Below are 26560 nucleotides of genomic sequence, written 5' to 3' on the forward strand. Positions count from 1 at the left end.
TTGCTCTTTACTTTGTGGTTACATTTAATATTTAACTTCCATTATGCAAAGTCTGCTTATCTGTATTAAATTCTATTTGCTAGGCTTCAGTGTCAAAGTGCTGCCAGGGCAGCATTTGAAACCCAGTATCTCTTCATATGCTAATGTTTAGGCAAATTTGTGAATTGCAGCTTCTTATTCCTTCATCTACGTAATTGATAGGATGGAGAAGAAGAAGCATCATTTCTATCCTGCTTGCCTCCTTCATAAACCATTACCCATTACAACTTAATTTCCAATTTCTAACCAATTTTCTACTCAGCTTGCTGTTTCTCTTTGCTGCTTAAGTCTGTTGGTACAATTGACTAGAGGCAGGGTTTTTTTCTTCTCATATACGCTTGGTTGTAACTATTTGAAGTATTGTAGTTCTAAGCCTTAATGCAGTTTTGAAGCATGTATTGGCAAACTATTTGGGTTCTGTCTTAATATATATATATTAATGACAGTACTTAACATGGAGTTCTTAATTTTGACTCTAAGCATACTGGGGAGGTGTCTTACTATGACGTGAACTCTCCAGTTGCATGTTGAGTACCAGACTCAATTAAGGAAAGTACTGCTTAGTCAGGGATCTCATCTTGGGTACCAGAAACTCCACCTGGTACTAGTATTCAAACAACACTGTTTCCTGTGTTGGATGTGCATCACTGAAACATCCCAGCAGTCATTGAGACTATTCCTGTTCACTTTGGAGAGAATACTAGATCAATGGTGGTTTCAGCTCTATGAGAATTTATATTAAATTCTCTTACTCAATCACTCATGGACTAGTTGTCGACAGGGTTTATGGATGGGACTAACATAGGTGAGTAAAGACTTTTAAAATCTACTTTCACTCTTTTCCCTGGAAATAAAACACAGATTCTGGATGAATGAAGAAAATTCTTTTTTAAACTACCCAAGTTTTGCCAAAGTGCTTCAATCTTAAGTTCAATGTTTTCCACATTAATTACTTGACCTTCTCATAAGTGTCTCATAGTTCAGTTCTGGTCCTGTTCTAGTTTTGAAACCAAACAATAAGACTGCTAAGAAGTCTGAACAGGACATACCTATGTTGGTTCGCATGAAACGCCTTCTTAGGGTGGAAACAATGCTTTCAACTTTGCAGAAATGGTAGGGAGATGAGAAAGGGGGAAAAGAATATCCCTATATTCCTTTTACAATTTATTACTTGGATCATACTTGTCTCCTAGAAGTATATGACTTTAAGAAAGACTGGTTTTTTTCTATGCCAGGAAAAATGGGGATCTGAATGGAACTGGAAATCACTAGACTAGATGGCAATATTAGTTATGCCTCAGCATGGAAAAATATGGGACAAAAGTAGAGATTATGAAAAAAATATTTGTAAACAAATGCCTCAAGATGAGAAATTGTGACACTTTGGAGAAAAAATCCTGGAACCTGATTCTAATGAAGTCAGTAGCAGCTTCAATGATGCAGTGTGAAATCTCAAAAAAGCTAAGAAAAAGGAGCAACAAATTTGGGAGTAGCTTTTAACCCTTGGGAAGCTGTCTGGGAGCAGAAAGAAGAAAGGTTTTGTTGCACAGAACAGAAGGGAATAAAATTCCTTTTAGGTGTCTGCAATGCTGTTGTCAAAAAGATGGTGATCAATGAGGGGGGAGGGGGGAAGGAAACACAGCAGTGAGCAAACCAGAACTCTGGGGCTGCCCAGAGATCTGAGACTGTCCCAGAATGGTTACTCCCCAGAGGAAACTCAAGCCCATCTTTCAAATTAAGAAGAAGGGGAAACAGTTATAAAAAAGCCAAGCTTTGCAAAGTCAGCTCCAACCGGCTGTCTTCATTTTCCCTTTTGTCAGCAGAAGCTGTTGAGAGGCAGCTTGGCAGCCCACCTGTGTTTGTTCTTCACGTTATTAAATATCAACCCTGAGCCAAATGGACTAGAAGTTAGAAAATATGTTAGAAATGATGAAAGAAATCTTAAAGGATCAATTCCCACAAGGGTCACAAGACACGTATTGGGAAACAACCCTGTGGGATATTGGCATCCCTCCTGCAGCTGATCAGGGTGTGGTTAAGCTTCAGGTTTTAAAGTAATGTTGTCTTGACAGCGCTTTAGTTAGTGGCTTACATACAGGAATGCTTTTACACTAGTAGAAAGCCACTCTTACAAGAATCTTGTTTTTCTTTAAATACAAGAGAATAAGCTAAGCTGGAATTGTCTTCCTCCAGAACTATGTAAACACATCTTCATTTGTGTTTTACACTTTCTTGCCCAAATTGTCAATCTTTCATTCATGTGGATAGACCTTCAGCTGGTGTAAATTAAGGAATTATACTATTCTTCTCACCAACCAATTGTTTCTGGACAACGTGTGTCTATTCTGAACTCAGTCTATATTGAGTACTCCCTGACTTTAGAGCACTAGGTTTGAGGAAGCGCCAGCTCCTCAGTAGGTTCTCCAATGTGAAGTTTTGAGCTTTATTTCCATCTATCAGAATCTGCTTCTTAAGTGGTACTCGTGTTGGTACCATATGATAAACAAAGACTTAAAAATCAAGGCATGTAATTAAAAGGAGTATGAACTGTCCTGCATTTAATATATGTGGAGGAGGGAAGGCATGGGAGCTATGGAAGAAAACCTTCATCGATGAAGCGATGAACCAAGGTTGATGTACAAACCTTGTGGTTTGGCTCAATGGATCTTTTTAGCAGGGATTGTTTCTGGCCTTTCTTTTAGCATCTGCCTTAGACTACTATTGAGGGTGGGAGAAGAATACCTGTAGAAACACTGTGTACAAGTAAAATAAAAACCCAATATGTAAAACTGAACCTGTCTGCTTTCCAATTTTGCCAGCTGCAGTCTCATGAACTGAATTCTTTAGGTCAAGGTGTGTACAAATCATGCAACTCATTGTCCTCTCTGAGCTTTTGGTGATGAAGTTTGAGGTTCATGCCATCAGCCTGAGGTTTTAAACTATTTAAGCACTTTGTTTAATCAGTGGAAACACAAAGCCAGCACAAGAATGTGAGTCAGAAAATACATAAGTTCTGAGTTTACCTGAGGAAATTCATATCTGTCTTCACTGACTCTACAACAGTGGAGCAATTGGCTTTGTTTTTTTCTTGTTTGTTTGGGGTTTGTTTTGGGGGGGAGTGTTTTATTGGTGGGGTGTTTTTGGTGTTTGGGGTTTTTTTTTCAGTGTAAGATCCCTAAATATTTTTAGTTAGTGGCACAGACCACATATTGTGAATATCCTTTCTACGGACAATAGCTTTGGCTTTGTTCTTGATTTGTTTCAAATGTATTACAAACAACTCCCTTACCTTATAAAAGCACAGGCTGAAATCCACCACTACAAGGTAAATATAGGGCTGTGTCCTTTCCTGGGGCTCAAACAGCTAGGTGAAGTCAAGCTGGACTTGAGCTGTTTATTTCTCAGCAGCAAAATCTGCCTTTCTTAGTAAAGTATCAGATAATACAGATTTCACAGTATGGTCTTGTGTGTTTCAGAAACTGATATTTTAATCAGAGCTGTAGAATTGCTTGGGAATGATTTGCTGTACCTAGGAGAAAAAAGGTGGCCACTTCCAGCACCCTCTGCTCCTCCACCTCCTTTGTGTAATGTATCATTAATGTAAATTGTTACCTTGGAAGAAGGGGATAGTTTGGTTGTACAGCTTGAGGAATTTCTCCAGATCCATGTTCAAGCTAACAAACAAACAAGATGAGCAGGCTGAGTAGGTTTTCCTTGACGATTTGCATGACAGATTTTTGAGACTTGACACGCTGGCTTGCAAACTGAGTGCTCCTCCTTTGGTTTTCTGACACGGAAATGTAACCTGAACTCTTGTCTCCATGTATTTGGGACATGGACTCCTATTTGTGATTCAAGCTAATCAGGATGCAAATTGGGTCCTATGGCCCAGTAATACCTCAGTCCACCTTACATGAACAATGATTCTGTCAGAAATAATGATCTTGAACCAAAGTTCTGCTCTCCTGTGTGCATGTGAAAATCCACGAGGCAATGGATTTATTCTGGCTCCCTGAGAGTAGAGTTTGTCTTGGTCTCATTACTGTATTTCTCTCTTTAATTAGTGTTTTAGGCAATGCTATAGAAATGTGCTTTTGCACTCAAAATAAAAACTGATTCAGAGTTTGTCACATTTTCTGATGTGTTGGCATTTCCAGTGGGCATCTTTAATAGGAAGCTGTAAGAAATCCCAGCATGTGAGGGTTGCTCTTACATAGGTAGTCCATGGGAGATGTACCAAGACAGCAGAGTCAGATGAATAAAGCATACTGGGGGGACGCTAGGTCACCTTGTAGTTTTTGACTTCCCCAATGCTGAAAACCTTTCACCAGGGCACGACTCCGAATATTATGACTCAGGGAAAGGAAAGAGATCAGGTCAAGAATATTTCAGCTGTTGGCCTGTTCCTATCAGTCGTGTTTCTTGCCCCCATGGACTTGTTTGTATTTGCCAGTGCCTCAGCATTGTGCTAGCACTATGAGGGAAGGTGTTGCATGCACGGGCCAACCAGCCACTCTTGAAGTGTATTGCTGCACACCCTGTGCTATTCATACTCACCTTAGAGACTGCCAACAGTAGAGGTGTGTCTGATCCCTTAGTTGCAGTCAGACACCTTTGTCTGAAGGGTGCTCTGCTTAGCCTTAATCTGTGCCCACTTGCTGCTCCCCAGGAGCATCAACAGTAGGCAGAAAGCACAGTTGTATACATATGTTCCTCTGATGCCTTTAGTCATTGAAAAGTCTGAGAGGCGACTTTGCAGAAAACATCCAAAAATCATCCTGAGGGTCCCCTTGCAACCCTGCCTTAATTGCCACCTTCAGCTCAAAGTGTCTTTCCTTCTTTTACCTTGCTGTGCAGGAGAATCTCCTCTTACGCTGCATTATTTAGTATCTCAAGAGTAGGCACTGTGACTTCAAATGCTCTGAAGCCTCCAAGCCAACTTCTCCTTGGATTATTTAAAGCAAACAGGAATTTCTCTGCAGTTCTGAGCAACCAGGGTCTAGGAAAAGGACAGATTTTTGTGCTGATTTAGGGGTTTGTTGTGTTTTGGTTTTGTTTGTTTGTTTGTTTTTTAAAAGAAAGTACTGGAATCCTAGATACCAAACTTTCTGCATGGATAAAATGGGGGTGTTCAGCTTAATGAACAAAAAAAGAAAATCCTCTTCCTCTCACCTTGACTATGACTCACTCCCACACCCCATCCTGGGTAGTTCCAGTAGGCACAGGTGAGCAACTCATCTTTGGCTATTCAGTTCTCGGCTTAATCTGGGGGGAATTATCATTTAACATATTAATTAGTGCCAGTGTTGTGTTACACTGAGGTGGGAAACCATCCAAGTAATTTGTGCGTATCTGTGTTGGAGTAGGGTTTTAGGAGTATTATCTGATTAAACCTTAAGTCCTGCAATACAAACCGACAAAACCCTCCTCCCTACTGGAGGAGCTGCCTACCTATTGAGTATCAAATTCTTTTTGGGGTAGATTTTGGTTTAGATGTCAAGAGATTTGTCCAGATCTCTTTCCTGGAAAGACTTTACTGGAAATGTAATTTTTCTTGTTAGTTTTCATTGGTTTGAAATTTCCAGATGAGCTAGCAATCCATGAGAAGAACCTTTGGTATAATATTTGTGTACATTATCAAATAAGAAGATGGGAATAGTGCCGAGAGGGAAGTTAAAGTCAACTCAGTTTAACTTCAACTTAAAAATATCTTCTCTTTTGTTCTTGAAGTGCAGGCACTTCTGATGGTCTGTCTTTTTTGATACTAAATCAGAAAGTGTGCATTTCTATTATTGATCCCTGAAGGTAATTAGAGGAGAACATGTTCAACTATGTGTTGTGCGTTTTTCTTGGGGTGCAAGTGACCTGTTCCTCACTTTTGGTATGAAGAGATGCTAATCGACACTGGGAGCTCTCAGAAACTTCAAAGTACACAAATTTTGTAGGATATAAATGCTGGTAGTCTCCATAGTATCAAAGATCAATGATATTTAGTTTTCATTTGTTCTGCAGGAAAAACTTCTCATTTAAATTTAACCAGGTGAGAGAATATTTTTGGCACTTCATGTGAACATCCTGTACATGCCACTGAAAAAAACAAGTCCTGTAGTTTATTGATTAAAACTTGTGAATGTTTTTACTGTACTTTAAGGAATTTTTGTGGCGATGTACCTTCCAATGAACTACTAATTCAAAGGATACAAAATGGAAAGCTTGAAGTTCAAGATGAGTTCAGGATGATATGGTTAGCAAAGAATCTTTAGACACAATGGGTCCTAAATAATGTGTTTATCTCTAGAACCTGAAATAGTTTGCAAAAGCAGTAACTCATATTAAGACTGGTCAGAATTGCCCCAAACCTCTTAGTTTATTCTTTTTTTGAAAGAAAACTGTGGGGTTGACCTTTTCTTTTGTATTAACTAGATCTGATTTCCATGGGGGAAACAAGCTTTTTATTGGCCATCATTTAAAGTATTATTTCTACCCCATGCTAACATTTTCCATGTCATCATATATCACATGGCTAGGCAGCTCTAATAATCACATACAAATGAATGATGATTTGCCCAGGGTAACCATGCAGGCAATTCTTTTATACCTGGTGCATTCTTACTTTTTTACTTGCACAAAGGAAATGGCTGTGTCAGTTGTGAGCTGGCATCAAGCCGTCTTGCTTGGGTACAGCAATAGGGTTTGCTGTTGGGAATTGTATTCAAGATGTCTCAATACCCTGTGACCTCAGATGGTGAGGGTTTGAGTGCTGCTGCTTTGGGTAACATAGGAGAACTGTCAGGGTGCTAGAGGTAGAGCAAGCTCATGCTCTTCCAGGTGCTGCAGTTCAGGTGTGCTCTGGCATTGCTGTGTCAGCAAAGACTGTTGTGCCAGACAGAACACTGTAGGTGGGATATCCTATTTCAGTCTTGTTTGGTTTGTTTTGGAAAGAGGAATTATGCATCACAACGCCAGAATTCTGGGTTTACTGGTCGTAGCCTACAGCCTTAGGCTGTCTGTAGTGAAGTCTGCTACCTTCACCTCCATCATGCAAGCAGCCTGCCTCTCTGGTCCCTAAGGAGGGCAGAACCAGGGTATGCCATAAGAAAAGTGCACGAATGCTGTTTCCCCAGCACTGTGAACTGATCAGGTGCAAGCTGCTTCTCCTGTTTTTAGTCTTCTGTGAAAAACATGGTCATACTGTGAGAGGACCTCACTGTGGTCCAGTTTAGAGTGGAGATCTAGGTGTACATGCATGAGTTCTGTAGACCCATAGGATTCTTACTAAGTCAGGGAAGGATTAAAAATGCATTGTGTTTTGAAGGGGCAAAAATGAAACTACTTGAAACACTGATTAAAAGAAACAAAGAAACAAAAGCCCCAAATATTTCCATCAAGTTTCTGTTTTGCCTGACTGTTCATTGCTGTAGAAACTAATTGTTAGAGGCATGATTCTGGTGATATTTCTGGGGTATCTTGCCAACATATCTACAGCTCTTGTTGAAAAAGCCTTACGGTTTCTCTTTGCTTGATGGGTTTCAGAGGCTTGCTGCTTTGAAGTTAGTGGCATTGCACTTTTTTCCCTCTACCAGTTTTCAGGCTCAAAAGTGTTTTCACAATGTATATAGATGAAGGTTTCATGCAGTCTGACTTCTGCGATGGTGAAAAAGCCACAAGGGAAATTTGAGAAGTGACTAGGTTTTTAGTTTCACTGTGGATCAATCAGTAGTCTTTGAAAGACTTGAAATGTTGGTAAATTGCTACATTTTATATATTAGCAAAAAAGAAGGAAAAAACCCTATAATTTTTAACTCTGTGCACATTGTCTTGGGAAAGAAAGACCTGCACTGCAAGGTGCTTATGCCAAACAGCTAAGAAAATGCTCTTAAATGGAAACACAGCTTGCAACTTTGCTGTGTTTGCAGGCTGAAAAGTACCAAAGACATGCAGAAGTCCCTCTGTTTAGAAATGCATGATAGCAATGCCAAGATATAATGTATTTGAAAAAGTTTACAGTTACATTAAATGAAATACTATTTTATTCTTGTAGTATGTGAGCAATTATGTGAATGTTCCTGAAGTTCATTGGAGTATATAGTGTAGCTTCTACATCACTAGAGGTGATCGTAATTGTAATTAAAGACGTATTACTGCATTTAAATATGAAAATCAACAACCATCATCAACAGAGCTATTGTGGCACTGATAAAATGGCTGGCCTGCTATCAGAGGCCATTATCCAAACTTATCTATGAGCTGTGTATTATCCTTCAGCATGCTTTGAGTATGGATTTTTCATAGCTAAGAAGATATAAAAAGCAGTATTGCCCCAAGAGATACTCCTGAAACCATTCAGAGGATCTCAGACTTGTCAGGATTGGATGTTTCAGCAATCTAAAATATTTATTATTCACATCATTCTGTTTGATCAAATGAATCTGTAAGTTGGTTGTTGGATATAAATTACCTGGGAACCCGAGGACTAAAAAAGTTCCTGAACAACTGGAATGAGGAAAAAAAAAGACTGAGCCAGGTTACCCCAACTCAATGGATTTTTATAAATAAACCTATTTCTAGGCAATTGATTTTACATTATTCATTATTTGTTTGAGGTTTGAATGGCAGCTAGAATATTATAAAAATTAATGAAACTCTCCAAAGGTAGTGGAAGTACAAATTCAAGTACAGTTACAGGTATATGGCTCAAAGAATGCTCTTATCCTTGAAAATGAACTTCATTTATTTTCAATACAGTGAGGAAAAACAACTGCATTTGAAAACTCAATGTTTGGTTTATTAACACTTTGTCTTACTTGTCTTGTTTTAATGAAGGTAGAGCTCCCAATTCTCCCATCATTCTGATTATTTTCCTGATAATGTGTGATTTCATCTGAGATTTAGGAGGTCAGGAATAGCCAGCCAGCAATTCATACTTGAAGAGAATAGGGATACCAGGTTTGCATGCAGCTCTGATTCACATCCTCCTTCCTGCTCATCACCTGTAAATCTTCATGTTCAGAAGGGATGTTTCTTCCCATTGCAAAATAGGGATTCCTGGCTATGAATGAACTATATGAAAAGAAGTTTTCTATGTATGATTCTGGTACGCTAAGGAAAGGGATTCTATACCTGATTTTACCTAATATTTGAAACCCATCACTGCTGACCTGTTTCTGCTATACAGCACACTCTTCCTTGAGAAAAGACTGTGACTTTGCTCCCAAACATGAGTAAGAGGCAGGATACAGAAATACTGGCCCAGGACTTCCTTGGGAACAAGCTTGTAATTCAAGTTGAGACTGTGTACTGGCTTCTCCACACCTCAGGGTAAAAAATGGCTCAGGCTTTTTGGGGTACTTGTTTCTTTCTTCCTCAGCTTAGCTGTTGTGGCTGATATCTTCATAAAAGGGAGTCTGCATTAAAGCCCATGCTTTCACCTACTTTTCCTTATTTGTTGTTTACAGTGACATTACAGGACTGTTGGTTTTTGTACCATAACCAAATCATAGCTGCACATGGCTGTTAATGGTTAAGATCCAAATAAGCCCTTATATACACCAGGAAGATCCTGTGCTGAAGTTTTAAGAAAAATAAATAATCCCATCTGCTCTACACCAGGCAGAGTGTGAACAGGGTAACAGAATCTCATCCTAGAAACAATTCTCTTCCCTCCTCCCCCCCCCTTAATATTGAGGATGTTTTGATGGAAAAAAATTGTCACAGAAACAATTTAAAAGTAACAGCTAAAGTTATGGAAAAGAAATAAAGGAACAAGGCCATTCAACACATTAGAAATTGAAATTAGATTATTTGACTAGAAGATTCACTATTGGATTCAAAATTTGCTAGGCATCACTCAAACTCATAGCAGCAAATTTCATTGTCTGGCTAAGACTTGTCTGAGAAAGCTATGCTTTTATGTCACAACCTAGAGACATCTCACTTGGTTAGCTGGGTGAAAGATGGGAACATAGAGGATACAGTGGTTGGGAGAAGGGGGAGAGGTAACTTGCAGAGGCCTTTGTCAGTCAGGTTGGTTTTATAAGCAATACAAATGAGAACGTAATAGTGAGGGTCTTGTATTAATACTTCCATAGATTCTCTTGCAGGTTTGATTTTAGTTATAGTGGAATTTTTAGTTGCATGACTGAGGGAGAGAGAAGGGAGGAGAGGAAATGCATGATATGGTATTCAGGGATGGCATCCCTGATTTTTTCTCCTGTGAAGTGGAGCAGAGGGAAAGAACTCTATTAAATCACATCCAAGCAGAGAGACTTCCCAAGCTGGGACAGCATTGGACAATGCTGAAATTACTTATTTTGCCTCACCAATAGGGGAAGGCGCATCACTTCCCAAACTTCTGATACTCAACCCAGGCTGCAGTCTGTGTGAACAGTACTCTGAACAGCTATTGTCAGACCATTTCTGCAAAAGTAAGTACCATGGTTTAAGACTTTATTCCTTCCTCCCTCTTCTCCCATTAGTACATTAGCACTGTTCTGCTGTCAGCTATTGCCCACGTAGCAAAGCTAAGGAAAGAGATTATGGGAGGGCTCCTTGTGCTCCTCTGTGCAAGGTCAGATAACTTGTCTGAAACTGCTGCACCAATCTATGCCAAATGATGTCTGTTAGTGCCTAAGGACTGGCTTTTTTCCTGAAGCAATGGCTTTGCCTTCCATGAGATCACCTGCAGGTGGGGAAATGTCATGCAAAAGGGTGACTACTTACAACCTAGAAGCTGTGTCTGAGTGACTGCTGGGGCACTTAGCAGTGGGTTTTAAATTTTTTTTTTTTTTTTAATACACATACAGAAATATACACTGACCTTTTGGGAAGGTGGTGGAAGAATACCCAGTCATCTCATTACAGTGAACAAATGGTTCTGGCTCATCCCTCCTAGTGCCTATGAGTTCTATATGCACACTGTCACCCAGGTCCGCAGGCCTCTGAAGAAGCATGTTTGTGTTACACAGCCTGTTTGGCTTCATGAGTGGCCTTGATTTCATTACTTAATCCAAAATTTGCTGGAATAAATGAATACATTTCCTTTACCTTCCTTTGAATTTGGATCACGAGCTCAGATAGGAGCTGGAAATGATTGTGACACAGATTTCTCTTGAACCCAGCAAAGTGGAGCTGGCTGATCCCTGGTGCCATTATCAAAGGAAAATAATTACAAACCCCCCTCTCTGTAGTAGAAATAGTGGCTCTTAAGTGTTCTGAAGTAATGCTATAGTCCTAGTGTAAATGGCTGGGTAAAATAAGGACTTACTATTAATCATCTCTGAGGTCATGACATCCATGAGCAGGGCATGAGAGGGTGCCTGAGCCATGGGACACTGTTCAGGAACAGACTAGAGAAGGGTGACAAATGCTGCCTCTGAGGCTGTGACAGCTTGTCTGAGCTGTTGGGTCCATGGGTTCGGGACCATCAGCCCTTCTCCCCCTTTCCTGCAACATCACTGACTCCCACTGCACTTCCCCAACAGCTCTGTGGCTTCCCTGTGGAGCCAGAGATATGCCAAAGTATGGCACAGAGCAGGCAAGCCCTGGAACTGTGGTGGAAAATATGAATAGTACATCTCTGCTTCACATCTGCAGGAAGTCCACATATGCTTAATTCCCTTATCTTCTTAACCCCACTAATTCTGAGGTGTCTCTTAGGGCTCCCAAGTGCCTGAGCGCTCTCTGTATCGAAGCAGTGGACAGCTGAAGCAGACTCAATGCAGTTGCCACGTATCAAGTGCCCTCCCTAAAGCATAGAGGCACTAAAGTTTTTTGGAAGATCAATGCCAGGTAGTTTTGTATCACTTTAATAATACCTTATCCCTTTTTATATTGTATGTTTGTTCTTGGAAATTACAGAAATGTCTTCACTGAAGCTTTCTCAATATGTTTTCCCTGAGGTAGAGACAAAGGTTGGGAAATTGCAGCACAAGAGTTTAAGTTTGGCAAAGTTAGAAGCAATCAAAGTTTACTGTGACGTATCAGGCAAAGCCTGGTATTAGGCATTGGGGTCACTTCTGATAACAGGCAAACTGTTTAAAAAAAAAAAAAAATCAGAAGCCTAAAAATCACATGGGGTTTACTTGTGTTGCCATTGAATCACAAAGCAGAAGCTTTTGCACTGCAGCTCTTTGGCCATTGCACATTTTTGCAGCGTACATTGTATGGTCATTTAGTGGAAGCTTTTAAATGTTTTTAACATTAACTTATAGTGGCTTTGAAAAATTTTTCTAAAGTTTTGTAGAGTTGAGCAAGGAGAATGTCTCTTGCAACCTGATAGATGTGCTATTCCTCAAATGTATGAGTCTGGCACTCCTGAAACGTTATTGAAACCTATTACTTCTGAGGTATTTGACCATATTGAAATGAGGTCTTTTAAAAACTAATTAATTCTTAAGTCTGTTGGTCACAAGCAGCTTTATGGGAGTGCTCATTGTATGTTGGTGGTCCTCCTTTGGGCAGAACTCCCTGTACGGCAGCGCAGACCTTGAGTGGCTGAAACTCCCAACCCAGAATGGGCAAAGTGTCACCAAAAGGTGCTGTGGTTACTTATTCCTCTCACACTCCCTGTGCTGAAGCTAATATTGATACGATTACCTAGTAAGCTAGATCAGGGGACTGATTTAACTGAAAACCTAAAAAAAAGTAAGTTAAAAAATTCTTATCTATCTGAACAACTTCAGTTGGAAGAAAGCATGGTTGTCTCCGGATCAAAAAAAAAAAAAAAGTTTAAGTGGAAAAGTCCTTCCCAGCTTTAGCTGCAGTTTTCCTTTCTGCAGGTTTCTCTCTTGGCCTCTCACAACATTAACTTTCAACAACATAGACAGGAATGTCGCATTAGGACTTAAAATTGCTCAGACTGAAGAGCTTTTTTTTTTTTTTCTCTTCAAAAACATTGCTTGTAGCTTCGTTCATGACAAATCCATGGAAACTCAGTCTAGATTTGTTTCTAATCCAGAGGCATAGCTTAATCCTGCAATACACACTGGATGATATAAATGTTGTTTATATGATTCCAAATGAAGGAGGAACGTATGTCAAGTATTCTGGACAAATTTTGTCATAAAATTGGGGACAGGGAGCTAGAATAACCAATGCATGCAGAAATACTATGGGAATGAGAGGTGCTTGTCAGGTTTGAATATTATTTATCCCCATATCCAAGGCTTATGAGACATCTTGTTCATGCTACACTGTAGTTTTGTGCCTCTTGGGTTTAATTAACCCTGATGTAACTCTGACAACTTCATTAAAGGTGGATGAGAGTGGTGTCCGAATCATTCACAGGAGCATAAACATGTGGTATTTTGAAAAAGGATTTAAAAACCCACAAATCTGTGGTTAGAATCTTAGAGGAAATAAACTTTGACTGGATTTCTGAAAAGTATTGAACAATTACTGCATTAGACCTGTGTTAGTGATTGCTATGGGTCAGATTTCAACAAAGACTGGGATTTGTTACAACTTCATATTTGTCTTGACCAAAGAACTAAAGTGGTTTGGCCTCTTCAACAGCAGATCCCAGAACTATCAGATGGGTTGATAATTAAGTAGAATCTTTTTTTATTTGTATTCAAAGGGGCCCTTCATTCCTGCAGTTTATTATTCAGGTCATCTCTGCAATGTAGTCTTGAAAAAGGCATTGCTTATGCATATCATGTGTTCTTTTTACCCCCAAATGGAGAGCTTCATGTCCCAAGAGTATTCCTCTGGCAGGGTTTCCCAACAAAATAGCACTGCTCCTGCATCTCCTTATAATCCTTAGTGGACCATTGAGGAGAGTGACTGTAGGGATCTGAAAGAGTAAGTGAAAGCAGAGGCAGAAGCATGACACGAGACCTGAATAACCCTTTTCCAGTGAGATTCAGGGAACTCCCTAAAGTCAGTTTGGTTCTCAGAGCATAAGACTGAGTACGAGAGGAAAATATCCACTGGATAATAACCTTTTACTCAGAGAGACAGTCATCCTAGGCAAACTTTAGTCAAGCACTGGCTAAACTAATCTGGCTTGACACCAATAATAAATTGCGCAAATTTCTGCGACCTTCATCATTCTTATTTTGTATTAAATGTCATCTTGTTAGATGATGCATGAATGAATGGTACAATATGATAGATAGCATGAATTATTGTCTGCTAATAGATTTTGTTAAAACATCTCCTCTCTGGGTTGGTCCTTGAGAAATATGCCCAAAATTATTTCTTAGCAGGTCTTAAAAATCAAAGGAATGTAGGACCTTCATGTTTTTTTCTCAGCTTCTGGTTTTTTTCCTCAGCTTAAGACATTGCTTTTTTCCTTGCTTTCATTACTCCATGTGTGTGGACACTTGGAGTGACGGATACAAATACACAAGCTTGGCTTGGACCTGACTCTATAGGTCATGGTCATCAGAAAACTTTGAGAAATGAAGGCAGGCTGTTTTCTCTAATATATAAGGAATCCTCCAGATTAAGCAGGTTGGTGTTTAAACTGAGAGGAGGTAAAAACAGATTTCTACCTACAACCCCTTAAGGCCACCACTTCCCACACGGGGTGTTTCTATACTCCCTGCAAAGCCCTGCCCCATGGACACTGTAGGCCGTAGCAACAGAGGAGGTTCGATAGGCTTTTTGCTTTCCCCTGGTAAGCCAAGCAATTAATGAGCAATCCTTAAACCTGCATTAAAACAAATGCACTAGAAGAAGTGCATTTGTCTTTGAAATGATAGACTTGATGTTATTGGGCGATAAAGATATTTCCTTAATAGATTATAATAATTAGGGTGATACTTAGGCTGACCTGATAATTTTGCCTATGAAATGTTGTTGTCCCCAAATACCTCCATCTTCAAGCTATCTGTTTGTTTTTTTAAGTTTACTTTTCACTGGACACTATTGATAAGCATTTTTAATATGTTTCCAGAGACTGTAAAAATTTAAATTGTCAGCAGTTTTCTTAAAAAAAACCCCAAAAACTATCTTTAAGGCTTCAAGTTTGTAGGGAATTAAATGTGATCCATTATCAGCCCAGCTCCTTTTTCTGTCCACAGTTATATAGATATAGCCAGATGATGTTTAAGTTATCTAACCAAATTCCACAAGGCAACAAAAACTGATGTCTAACTGACATCCCTCCTTACCAAGATCACTGTGGTTTTGTGATGTGGTTGTGAGTCTCAGAGTATGGCTTTTGTGCGTGTCCTTTTCCTTCATATGCGAATGATATCTTTGACACACCTAGAGCCCCTCTAAATGGGTATTAGGAAATTAAGAGTGACTAAGATGTCAAGTTTTCTGGTGCCTCTTTCTCCCCCATCTGGGGTTATTGTCTTATTGTCAACCAGTGTAACTCAAAGCAACCTCTAGGCTGCTCTAAAAATTTTGGTGATCAGACCTGATACATATAGTTCAGATGGAAGAAAATCTAGCTAATGTTGAAGAACTCTTGATTGGAAGGCAACATTGTCGACTTCCACAACTGAGTAAAATGTTTACTAAATGTTTCTGCATATCTAGAGCCAATTTCTTTCATTGAACTCAAAAAGCCCTGAACATTTTTAGTCTTAAGTAAACAACACACTTTTCTTCTAACAATTATATTTCTGTAAAAGCCTTTTGATGTGTCATTAAGTAGCAACCCACTTTGTACAGGAGCTGATGCTTCCCTCTCATCCTGTTGCATCATGGAATTGTCTTGGGCTCTTTCCACTCACCTGCACGTTAATTCGGTGTCACAGAAGGTAGGTGGAAGGCATGAGCATGTTCCATCTGAGAAACCTTCAGAAAATTTGACTAAGTGCTGAAAACAGCAAAGGGAACAAAGCGGTGGGCTCCACAGCGACTCCAGCTTGTCTGGGATAACAATATAAAATCAGGTAAATCTTGGTACATATGTGTCATCACCCTGGGGAAACGACCACATAATTTGATATACTGTTTTCTCTGCTTCACTGTTGTTCTTCATTTTTTCCCAACTCCTTCTATCATTCTATTTTAAAATACTGAAAATGATAATTTGAGGCATTTCATGAAACTATCAAGGAGATGTTACTTCTGAGTGTATTTGTTCAGTCATGTACCTCTTGCCTGATCTGAAACTACAGTGCTGCAACCTGGCATATAATAAGGACAGATAGCTAGAGCAGAAGAGGCAATTATAATGTGACAATTGGAAGGGATGGAGTGCTATGCTGACACTGCTGGCATTAAATTTTACTTATCGGACTCTACACTGAGCACCTTTTCTGTTTGTTTTTGATAGGTATATAACAGTAGATCTGTTTATTTGTAGGGGTTGTTTTAGTGTTTTTTTTCTTTCCAGAAACTTTTTTGTGTATGGACTTTGATATGCTGCCAGTTTGATTTAGGTGCATCTAACTGCTAGAGTGAAATCTTAACTAGTAAAAGCTACTAACCAAATTCTTGTAGTACATGGGACTATGTCAACCCTAAGTAAGGTCCAAAATCTCCTTTGCCTCTAAAGTAATACCCTCTTGCTTAGATTTTTCCTATGCAGAACATGAATCTTAGACTCAAAAAGGGGGGTTTCAATTTTGTCTGCTTTTGGCAGGACTAAGATTTATCAAGATGGTAGCAGGTGTTTTCTAAGGGTGACATACCTGGGATTGGGTGTTGGGATGCCAGCAAGAACCTGCAGTGGATTTATTTCCCAAAGAGTTCAGCAAATCTGAGCCAGACATATTCAAGTTCAGGGTATCCTGAAGCCCATCTTGTACAGCAGTGCATGACTTTCCACAAACATCATGCCTCTGGGACTGGGGTGCTCTCTTATTTTTCACTTTCCAATGTCTCATGCAGTAAATGCTTCTCCCAAAAGGAGATTTTTGTAGACCCTTACTTTATTGCATCATATAAAGTAAGACTAGACTGTTGTTGAAATCAATGGGAGTCTAATTCAAACAATGCTTCCAAAGATGAAGGACATTTTAAAATCAAAGTGTTTGCATGATACTGAAGTCTAGCACTAATTCTCATCATATAAACAAGCAGGATTTTGGAAAATGTGTCATGTTGATGTATGGCAAATAAACTGCATCCTCTGACATTTTGCAAAATTTAGGATTTCCTAGTTTCAGAAACAGTCTAGCATAGCTTTAATTGAAACACTGGAGATATAAAGGGTATATAAAAAAACTCAACTGTCCCAGACTTTTTACACTCTTTCATGATTAAAGGACGTGAGGTCACATGAAGCTAATCATGGGTAAATTTCAAGCAACTGAAATGAAATATTTCTTCACAAAGCACTTAGATTATGCTGGAGGTCAGAATCAAACAGTGTAGCTGCACTTTTAAAAAGCGCCAGCTAACTTTATGATCATCCATAAAATTTTTAGCTTTACCTGCTAGATTGGGTTAGTCTATGTTCATGCCTCAGGGCATTAGCTGATCACCAAATGACCAAAAAGAATTTTTCTTTTCCATATGCAAAGCACCATACAATTGCTCAAATATTAATTTTTGCCCTTTGCTGTCTTCTAAATAACAGCTTTATACAGGTGCTAGAAACAGCGTATTGCTGTGATGGATAATTGGTAAAAATCTGATAAAGGAGCTTCTCTTTTTTCTTTTTTTTTGACTATGCCAGAAGTTTGCCTTTATTTTTAGCAATGGTTTGTAGTAACAATACAGACAGAAAAAATTATGTCTTGTAATAAGATAGAATGATGCATGTAACCAGGTGCAATTTGAATCTATTTTACTTCAAACTATTTTCAGAGTATATCTTTTTTAAGATGGCATTAAATATATACCTGCAGATATTTTAATTCAACAGTGATATCTATTGAAGTGACGTGGTGTTTTGCATTTGGCTGATGTCACATACATCTGATGACCTGATAAGATGATATCAAAGTGTGTGTTGCTGTAGCTTAGCATACAATTTTAAGCTAATACTTAACGTTTTTTTCCCAGCTTTTTCATCATCTTATTCTAAGCTTTACCAGGGCAAACTTCTGGTTTAATAGAATATCAGCACAATACTCTTTGGTGATGTCAATAAAGAATGCTTAAAGGCCTTTCCCATTTTAAGAAACCCCGAAAACTTTAATTCTTACACAACTGCTGTCCCTTTGAATGCTGTCCCTTCTTATCCCCTCACAATATGTGATCCTACTATATCTGTAGGGCTATGGTATATTGTTGTCAAAGATACTTTGTGTCATTAGGGCAATCCCATAATGCAGCTGAAGTTCAGAAATTGTATATTAAATTTGGTTTGGAAATACATGAAGCTGAAGGAATAGGAACTAACCTGTTTCACCTGGGACACTTCATCCTCTTCACAGGTTCACTAAAATTCACATTGTTTCACAGTCTGCATATCTGCTAGGGTAAGGTCAAATAAGATCCTAAGAGCTGAAATGCAGTGGTGAAACTCCGGATGTCTGCAGCTCTGTGAAACAGGAGGCAGGTGCTCAAGCCTTGTACTCAGTGTGTGGTCAATGATGGTGAGGAAGAATTATCAGGATCAATTTTCAGAAATATTTGTAGTTGTACAATAGTTTGTGCAAAATACCCCCACCCAAACCCACCAACCAAATAAAAACCCAAACAAAACCAAACATACAAACCCCTAAGTTCCTATAAAAAGACTGTGGAATCACTGTCAGTAATCACTGGTAGTAGTTGTCAGCAGTGAAAGGAGTGGCAACTCCTGATGAAACTGCAGTTACCTTGACGGAAAGGATGTAGCAATATCTGAGACACCTTCATTGTTGTATGGCTGTAATCAGGAAAAGAGGAATTGTTTTCAGCATTAAGATACTTAAACTCAAATTAACTGAATTTTGCCTAGTTCTGACAATACCCTGGTGTTCAACAAAAATCTGCAACAGTTCGGGGGAGGGGGATGGCTAATTCCACCAGAGTCCTTCCAGTAAGCTTAACATTGGGCTCTTACTTTCTGTCTGTATCCTGATGTCCATCTGTGAAATAAATACACTATCTCCTGACTGCAATGCGTTCAGCTGCCTGCTTTGAGAGTGATGACCTTTTCCAGTGCAGTGGTGGCGTGGGTTTGTTCCTGCAGTATAAGCAATAATGGATGTTGAAAAGGAGGGAAAGGAAAACAGTGAGGAAGAGGGAGACCCTCAGATGCAATTAAAAAAAAGCGATATGTTAAGAGGGGTGGGGAGAGTTGATTTGTTTTGTAGCTTTAATTCTCAATCTGTGGGAGTGCTAGGTAAGTGTGAGAAATGTGGCCCCCCTGAGTTTGAGACCAAGCAGTAGCCTATTTTGGGGATGCCATTTAAATACTTGCAGGAAAACATAATATTGTGAGTTCCTCATATCTAATTCTGCAGTGAGGTGGGAAACCAAAAAAAGAGGATCTTAACAGCATGAAAAGTTCCTGATCTTTTTTTCTTCTGTAGGCATATTTGTTTGATCATGTCGGAGGTTTGAGACCAAATAGCCTGCAAATTGCTTTCTCATTTCAGATGTTTCCATTGCTGCAAAACAAATAGCTTTATTTTACAGCTTTTAAATGATCCTCCCAAGCATTTCTCCTTCTTATCCTGTTTCTCTTCCTTGCTCCAGCATTTTTACTGTTGCTGCCATTCATCTGCATTTCTTTCTTCTTTGATATTTATGAACTCAGCTTCAGCAGCAGAGTTCACAGAAAACATCCCCTCCTTCTCTGTGCAAGACAAGCCATATAAAAGTGGCTTACTCAAAGGGAAGGAAGGAGATCAAAAATAAAATCTCCTTTGTAAATCAGGCCCTCAGGCCAAATTCAGCTGTGGTGTGGGGAGCATTACCTAGTCATCTCCCGGAAGATTTGTGCACCTGGAATTGACCTACCTTCCTTTCGAGATGTAAAAAGATGTCTAAACTTAACTTAAACTCTTCCCAGGAGAAGCAGAGTCCTGTGGGAATCTCATGGATGAGGGAGAACATAACAGACTATGGCAGAGTGAGAGTTTCTAATGGTTAAAGGGTTTCAACACTTGGGCTGGGTGCCCAGTTCCTCCCTGGTCTCTCATGTTCTTGTAAGCAAGTTCCTCCATCCATGTGCCCCTGTGTTTCTGCTCCCACTCATATTTCAATAATGTATTATGATAAACACTTGGGAAAAAATGTTTGGGTGTGAGTGACGCTGTCTTATTTCTGTCTTGAACGCAGCCTTTACTTCTGTTGTAACTACTGTTATTTTCATTGTTGACGTGCTTAAGAGACACCCAGTGTCCATGTTTGTTTGATGTATGTTTAGAGATTCACTTCAGTATTTTTCTGGTATTCTTTCTTTTTGACCACGGGATAATTTTCCAGTCCCTAATGAAAACAAGAAAAAAATATCCTAGATTTGTATGGGCAGGCATTTTTGTGGGAGCTGGAATGATGAGAAGAAAAAGAAAGAAGGAAGTGTCAGAAGTCAGAGTTAGGGCAACCTTTCCTAGTTTTGTCATCATCTGGTGTTCTGTTGTTTAAATTAACATTCACAGTGAACATGCAGAGCTCCTTGAAGACAGGGAGCGTAACAAACATTCATATCTGTAGGTAATAAGGTCATTTTCACTGAAACATCCCTCCCCTAGCTCTGGGCTGAAGGCATCCAAGGCATGAAGGGAAACTGTCAGCATTTTCTGGCAATTCTTCACTGACTTTGATTCTTTCTTTGCTTTCTGGATGGTTGAATTATTTTAAATATTCTGGATAACTAATTTCTGAGCTTGTGTATCTGTGTGTGTGGGCGAATAAGGCATCTCAGAACACTTTATTTATGCATAAGATTTTTCTTTTTCCTCCACTGCTGGAATTACTGCATGAAATCCAGATGAGCGATTCTGTTATACGAGACATCAAAATAAATAGTCTGAACAATCTCTTGCAGCTTTAAACATCTATGAATCAAAGTCTATTTGCTCCCTTCATTGTTATGTTCCTACATCTGGATTAATGAGATCTCTGAACAACAGCCTGGGAGTAAGAGATTTTAATATAGTAGATAAACTGAAAAAGTTGAAAGAAAAAAAATCTGGGAGGGAGAAAAAGGGACTTTCTCCATCTCCTAGATTGTTGATGCCTTTTCCCTCTAACTTCTTCAGACATTAATGTTGAGATCAGTTATGTTTCATTTTAAAGTGCAGATTTCCTCACATTTTGCTTTTCTTTCTGGTTAACACTTTGCCTTCTCTGGACTCATTAGCCATATCCTGAGTGTCCTCCTCTTATTAGTCATACTGTCATGAAAAGAATGGAGGAGACTCTTTGTCCATAAGATGTGAGCTCCAGAAATTAACTCAAGAACTTATCTGAGGGTGTACTACAAGGTTAAAGACATGGCAGAAATCAACCTGCGCTCCTTTCCCAGCAGCATGGGAGTAAACTAGAAGTAACAGCATCCCCATCAACTAGCAGTAGGCTGGAAAGGAGGATTGTAGGTGATACTGGGAACCACAGACAAATGTGCAAGCTGGTGATACGTAGGATGGGCCATCCATGCTGGCTGTATTTGGTGGTAGACAGGGTTTCCGTTCTTTCCAGTTTAACTTGATATTTTGCTTTCATGTGCAAACAACCTGTAGAAACTCTGACTTCTTCCTCAATCTCCATAATGTTGGCATGAAGGACTCTGCCTGGGTGCTGTATCATTCTTTTACTCCTCTGTGTAAGGGAAGGTCTCTCTGTGTTCAAATAGACCATCATAGCTATTACTGCACTAGAGTTTACTGGTTCAAGCTGAGAGAAAGTTGGGACTTAACTCTATTAATATAACATCTTTCCTTTCTCTCTTTGGAAAATCCACAAGCTAAGTGTGGAGGATTAATTGAAGTCATTTTATGTATTTCTGAGTGCGATGGGAATGGGGAAGCCTATCTTCTTAAGGAAAGAAGCCTTTTATGACCAAACTGTAGGGCTGACAGTTCCCCAGCCCCTTTAATAACTTTCAAATTGATTAGCCAATTTCAATAAAATACAGCAGAGGTCTAAAAGACAGCAACTTCCTACAAGTTTTGTGAAAATCAGGTGCTAGGAAGACGAGGGATATCTACAGAGAGAAAGGCACAGAAAAGTCAGTTCTTAGTGATTCTTGCCTAGTTTGCTCAGTGGGAATGGCCAATGCACCAGCAAAAATGCAAAATCTGAAGACAAGCCACAGCAAACTGGATTTATTTCTCAGCTAAGGATGTGGGGGAGAGCTGCAGCTACTGAGGGTGTGGGCTCCAGAGATGTTACTGGAATGTAGGGTATTGTCAGGGGTTGTTTGGTGACGGAGGTGTGAGGAGGAGATTGCAGTGTGCAAAAGAACTTGAGGATAACAGGTGAGAGGATGTAAAACACAAAAGTTTAGGAAAAAACAGCTTCCCTGTGACCAATGTGATGAGTTATATTTCTGGTTTATCATTGTTTTTTGTTTATCATTTTCACTTCAAGCCATGAGGTCTGGTTCTTATGCATCAATGTGAATCACATTGCTTTTATTTCCAGATTGTTTTTCAGGAAACAGTTATAGGCAGTATGAGAAAATAGTAATAAAAAAATAGAGAAAACTGCAGGCACAGAAAAATTTGGGGGATTGGGTATATAATTTATGTGGATGTGTTTTTATGACAATTGTTCATGTTTTCGAAATGTTTTCTGATGTTCAGTGGCTTACAATGGGGCAAGTTTTTAATTAAGATTTCTATCTATAATATTTCCATTTTAAACTCCTTTAGTTTGCAGCTTCTGTGCATAGTGTTATTAAATTTCAGAAACAATATTGTAAGTTGATGTGACCACCATTTCTAGGACTGGAATAATGAGAGGCTGCTTATGAAATGCTGTGACGTTTTCAAATCTGCTAGAGATGTACTGAAAATGAAAACAATAAATGCCAAGACTTTTTTCTAATGCATTTTAAAGAGCTATAATTTCAGATTGTTACTGTATATCTGGAAGAAAGGAGAAATGTGGCTTCAGATTTCAGCACCACCCGAAACAAGGACAGGATAATTGTTATTATAGCTTAGCCAACGTTCAAACCATCAAAAAAAAATGTCTTGATGAACAGCCCTCTCTGAAGTGGTCTGTGTTCTTCAACTGCTTCCCTTAGCACCTATTTGTTTTATTTGCTTCTCCCAACGGTCTTGTATTTTTCTGTCTGTGTGCCCATTTCTTTATCTGGTTTTTATCTTCCTTAGGTTTCATCTCACCTCTGTCTGTCTTTCTCTTTTTTGGCTGCTCCCAACTGATAAAAATTATATTCAGCTGAAGCTTTGAATCCCTGGTACAACAAATCAAGTTTAAAAAAAATACTGAAAGCTCACCCAAGAAAAGCAAAGAAATAGGCTGTAAACTGTTATTTTGTTGGCTTGAATACGTTTTGTTATGGCATGCTGAATTCTATGAAGTTTTTGTTAAGATTTCTGAAGCACAGGATGGAACTTATCAAAAATAAGAGCAAGTGCACGTGCTCTGGGAATTGTTTGTCCGCTCACCTGTTTTAAGCACGGATATGATTCTGTATATAGTTACAAGTAAGCACACAGCTGAGCTCTTGGCATTTGTGGAGGTTTCTTTCTGTATCTTTGTTCTATTTAAAAAAAAATATATATTTTCAGCTTGCTCAAAATCAGTTGAAAATAAGTGTAAAAAAATTAAAGTTTCCTCATGAGATGGAACTGGTTTCCAAGTAAACCTAACTGGAACTAGGTACTACCTTAGCTCAAAAGGAAAATCTCTTTTTACCCACACACTGGTATCCTGCTGTTAGCACATAATACTGGTAACAACGAAGGTAATCACAGATTTTTCACCCAAGAAATCAACAAAAAGCTTTTTAATCAGCAATTGTGTACTAACAAATAGATAGCCTCAGCAGCCTGTTACCACCCATTGGCATCTATGTTTAAGAGGAATACATGTTTTCTGAGTATTCCCCTGGGAATAGCTATGTCTAGATTCTTCCTAAAAGCCATGCAATAAATCCTTCTAATTGGCAGTCTGCAAGCATTTGATTTCTGCATACTCAGCCCAACCCTGCCCACGGAAGGTGAATGCAAAACTATGTGCTAATGAATCAAACACACGTTCAGCTCTTGTAGAAATTTGCATAGTAGTAATGTTGGAATAAGTGATAAATTCAAAATGAGATTCAATGAGACTGAATCAGCCTTCTTGAGACTTATTTATCTATCTTTTTCTCCTTGGAAAGTATTCTAGAGTAAACTGATTATTCTTTTTTTTTCGTTACATTTGTTTGGATTTAATGTAGGAATCACTGGGCTGGATCAGATCCAAGTTCCACGCTGGCCAATATCTTGTCTTCAGCATTGACCAGTGACACATGCATCAGAATAAGGTGAGAGAGGTCTGTAGGAGGCAGTCATAGGAGTCTTTCTCCCCATTTTATGATCGGGATTAGCTCAAGCTACAGATCACTGAGGTTAATATTGTTACTCCTAATTATATATTCTGGGCTGTTCTTCACATAAAGGTGTTCTCCACAAGCATAAGAGTTATGGAAATCCCTACATAAATGTAGACATTTGGACAATGACTTCTAAGCTTGTTGTGTAGACTGTCTTTCTGGTTGGAGGAAGATGGGTGCTTGTAGGATGCAATTTATCTTGCTTTAAGGCAGACATCCAAAAGATCTGTCTGATGTCTAGGAGAGACATTCAGTGAACTGTATCTTAGATATGTCCACTTCTACTGATTGCAAAAGGAACCTGGAAAACTAGCTCAGAGGTAGACAACTAGTTACGTGAGATTACTCTCGCTCACGTTGTCTCTGTCAGCTTGAAATACATAGGTAGGAAATATCAGGGGTGGGGCACGGTGTTGTTTCTTTCAACCCTAAAACATATTTTATCCCCTCCAGGCCTTACAAAATGCTGTTAGGTCAAGAATTCAAGAGCCGCTAGAAGCAACATGGGAAGAACATGGGAGATCTCCAGGGTTCAGGGCAATGGTGTGATAGCAATGAGTACTGTTGTGTGGAAGAAGGCCCAGCTATTGATGAGCACAGAAGTGCAGCTGTGCTCTTATTAGTTGGTTCTGTGTCTGCTGTGTGTGACATACCAAACTAAGGTAAAAGCAAAAGAGATGTGAGAGGCAGAACGCAAACCATGAAAAATCATGAAAGTGTGCTGAGGAAAACTTATTCTTAGCTATCAGGGAGGAGGGATATCTGAAGACAATGGGAGAAGCAACTGCTAAATAGTACCTAGAGATAAACACCAAGGAACAAAGCTCAAACATAGCAATTACACAGGTCTGTGTGGAAAGACAAGCCTGGTTTCTGATGAGCAGAGAGATGTCTGTCTCCTTTATGCAATATATACATCTTAGCCTTTTATCAAAGCCTTTCATCCCCTTCTTTGGAGAGGAATTCTTCAATGGCAAGTTGCTGGACTGCAGCTGACTTCTAGCACTTGGAAGAGTCATACTTCCACTTGTTCAGAATCGGAGAGAAAGTTATTCTTCCCTTTTCCCTTATTTCTTCAGTCTCAAAGCTTGGATGTGTCTCTAAAGAAGGTATTTGTATGGTTGTTTTAATGCTTTTCTCTTTTTACTTACCAGCTTTATTTAAAATCCATGTTCTGGAAACTTGGAAAGATGATCTACTCTGTTCAGGGTGATACTTAAACACTTAAAATACTCTTAGGAGTCTTTTTTTCTTTTCCTTTCTTGCACTGGACGATGCTGTCAACATGCAGTTATTGCAAGAGAAAAAGATACTTCAGGCTTTGTATAGAGAAAAACTTGCTGGATACCTTATGTAATGCTTCATCTCTGCCTGTATACACAGAATTCAACTAACTTTACGAAGCAGCATTTTGGTATCGTTTTTTAACAGGAGATGTCCAAATAAGAAAATAATTTATCTTTTCAATCTCTCTCTCTTTCTCTCTCATGTATTTTCCATTTTGGTTTAGTTTTCCATTTATCATGTGGCACTGGTGCATATTGTATTAGGGTATTAGATCAAACTGTCAAAAAGCTGACAAGTTGTTTTTTTTTTTTTTCCCCTAAGCATATGCATTTTTGGAATAGTAATTAATTCAACCAACTGGAAGTAAGTAATTAGTGGCTTTTTTCTTGTGCTTGGTGCAGGTTTTGATATGAAGTATTTTTAGAAGGTTGCAGTTTTAACATCTAAAAAGCCCTTCTTTTCAGGTACCTTCGTTACACAAGAAGAATGCATGATCTTAGGAAATATATTAACACACGTGACGATGAATGTGATTTTGGAGTCAGAAGTGCCTAATGACCTTAGGGAAGAGCCTTGTTGAGTACTGACGGTTGTCTGCATAGGTGTTTTGAATACTGAAGACTTCATATTTCATAATTACAGCCAACCACTGTGACTACATGTAGGACTAGTATGTTCCATTCCTTAAGTTCTATGTGCTTTAAGTAATACAAATGTTACTTTAGATAAGCTACATGAAAAGAGCAGCTAGTATGGTATTATATCTATAGCAGAAGCTTGCTTAATATTTCTAGCTATTCCAGTAGGATGGATAAAAGTTACGACAACTATCAGTAGGTTTGTCTTGTTTATATTCTTTATTTATTCAAATAATACAAC

Source organism: Mycteria americana, chromosome 9 (genome assembly GCF_035582795.1).
Source record: "Mycteria americana isolate JAX WOST 10 ecotype Jacksonville Zoo and Gardens chromosome 9, USCA_MyAme_1.0, whole genome shotgun sequence".
Lineage (NCBI taxonomy): Eukaryota > Metazoa > Chordata > Aves > Ciconiiformes > Ciconiidae > Mycteria > Mycteria americana.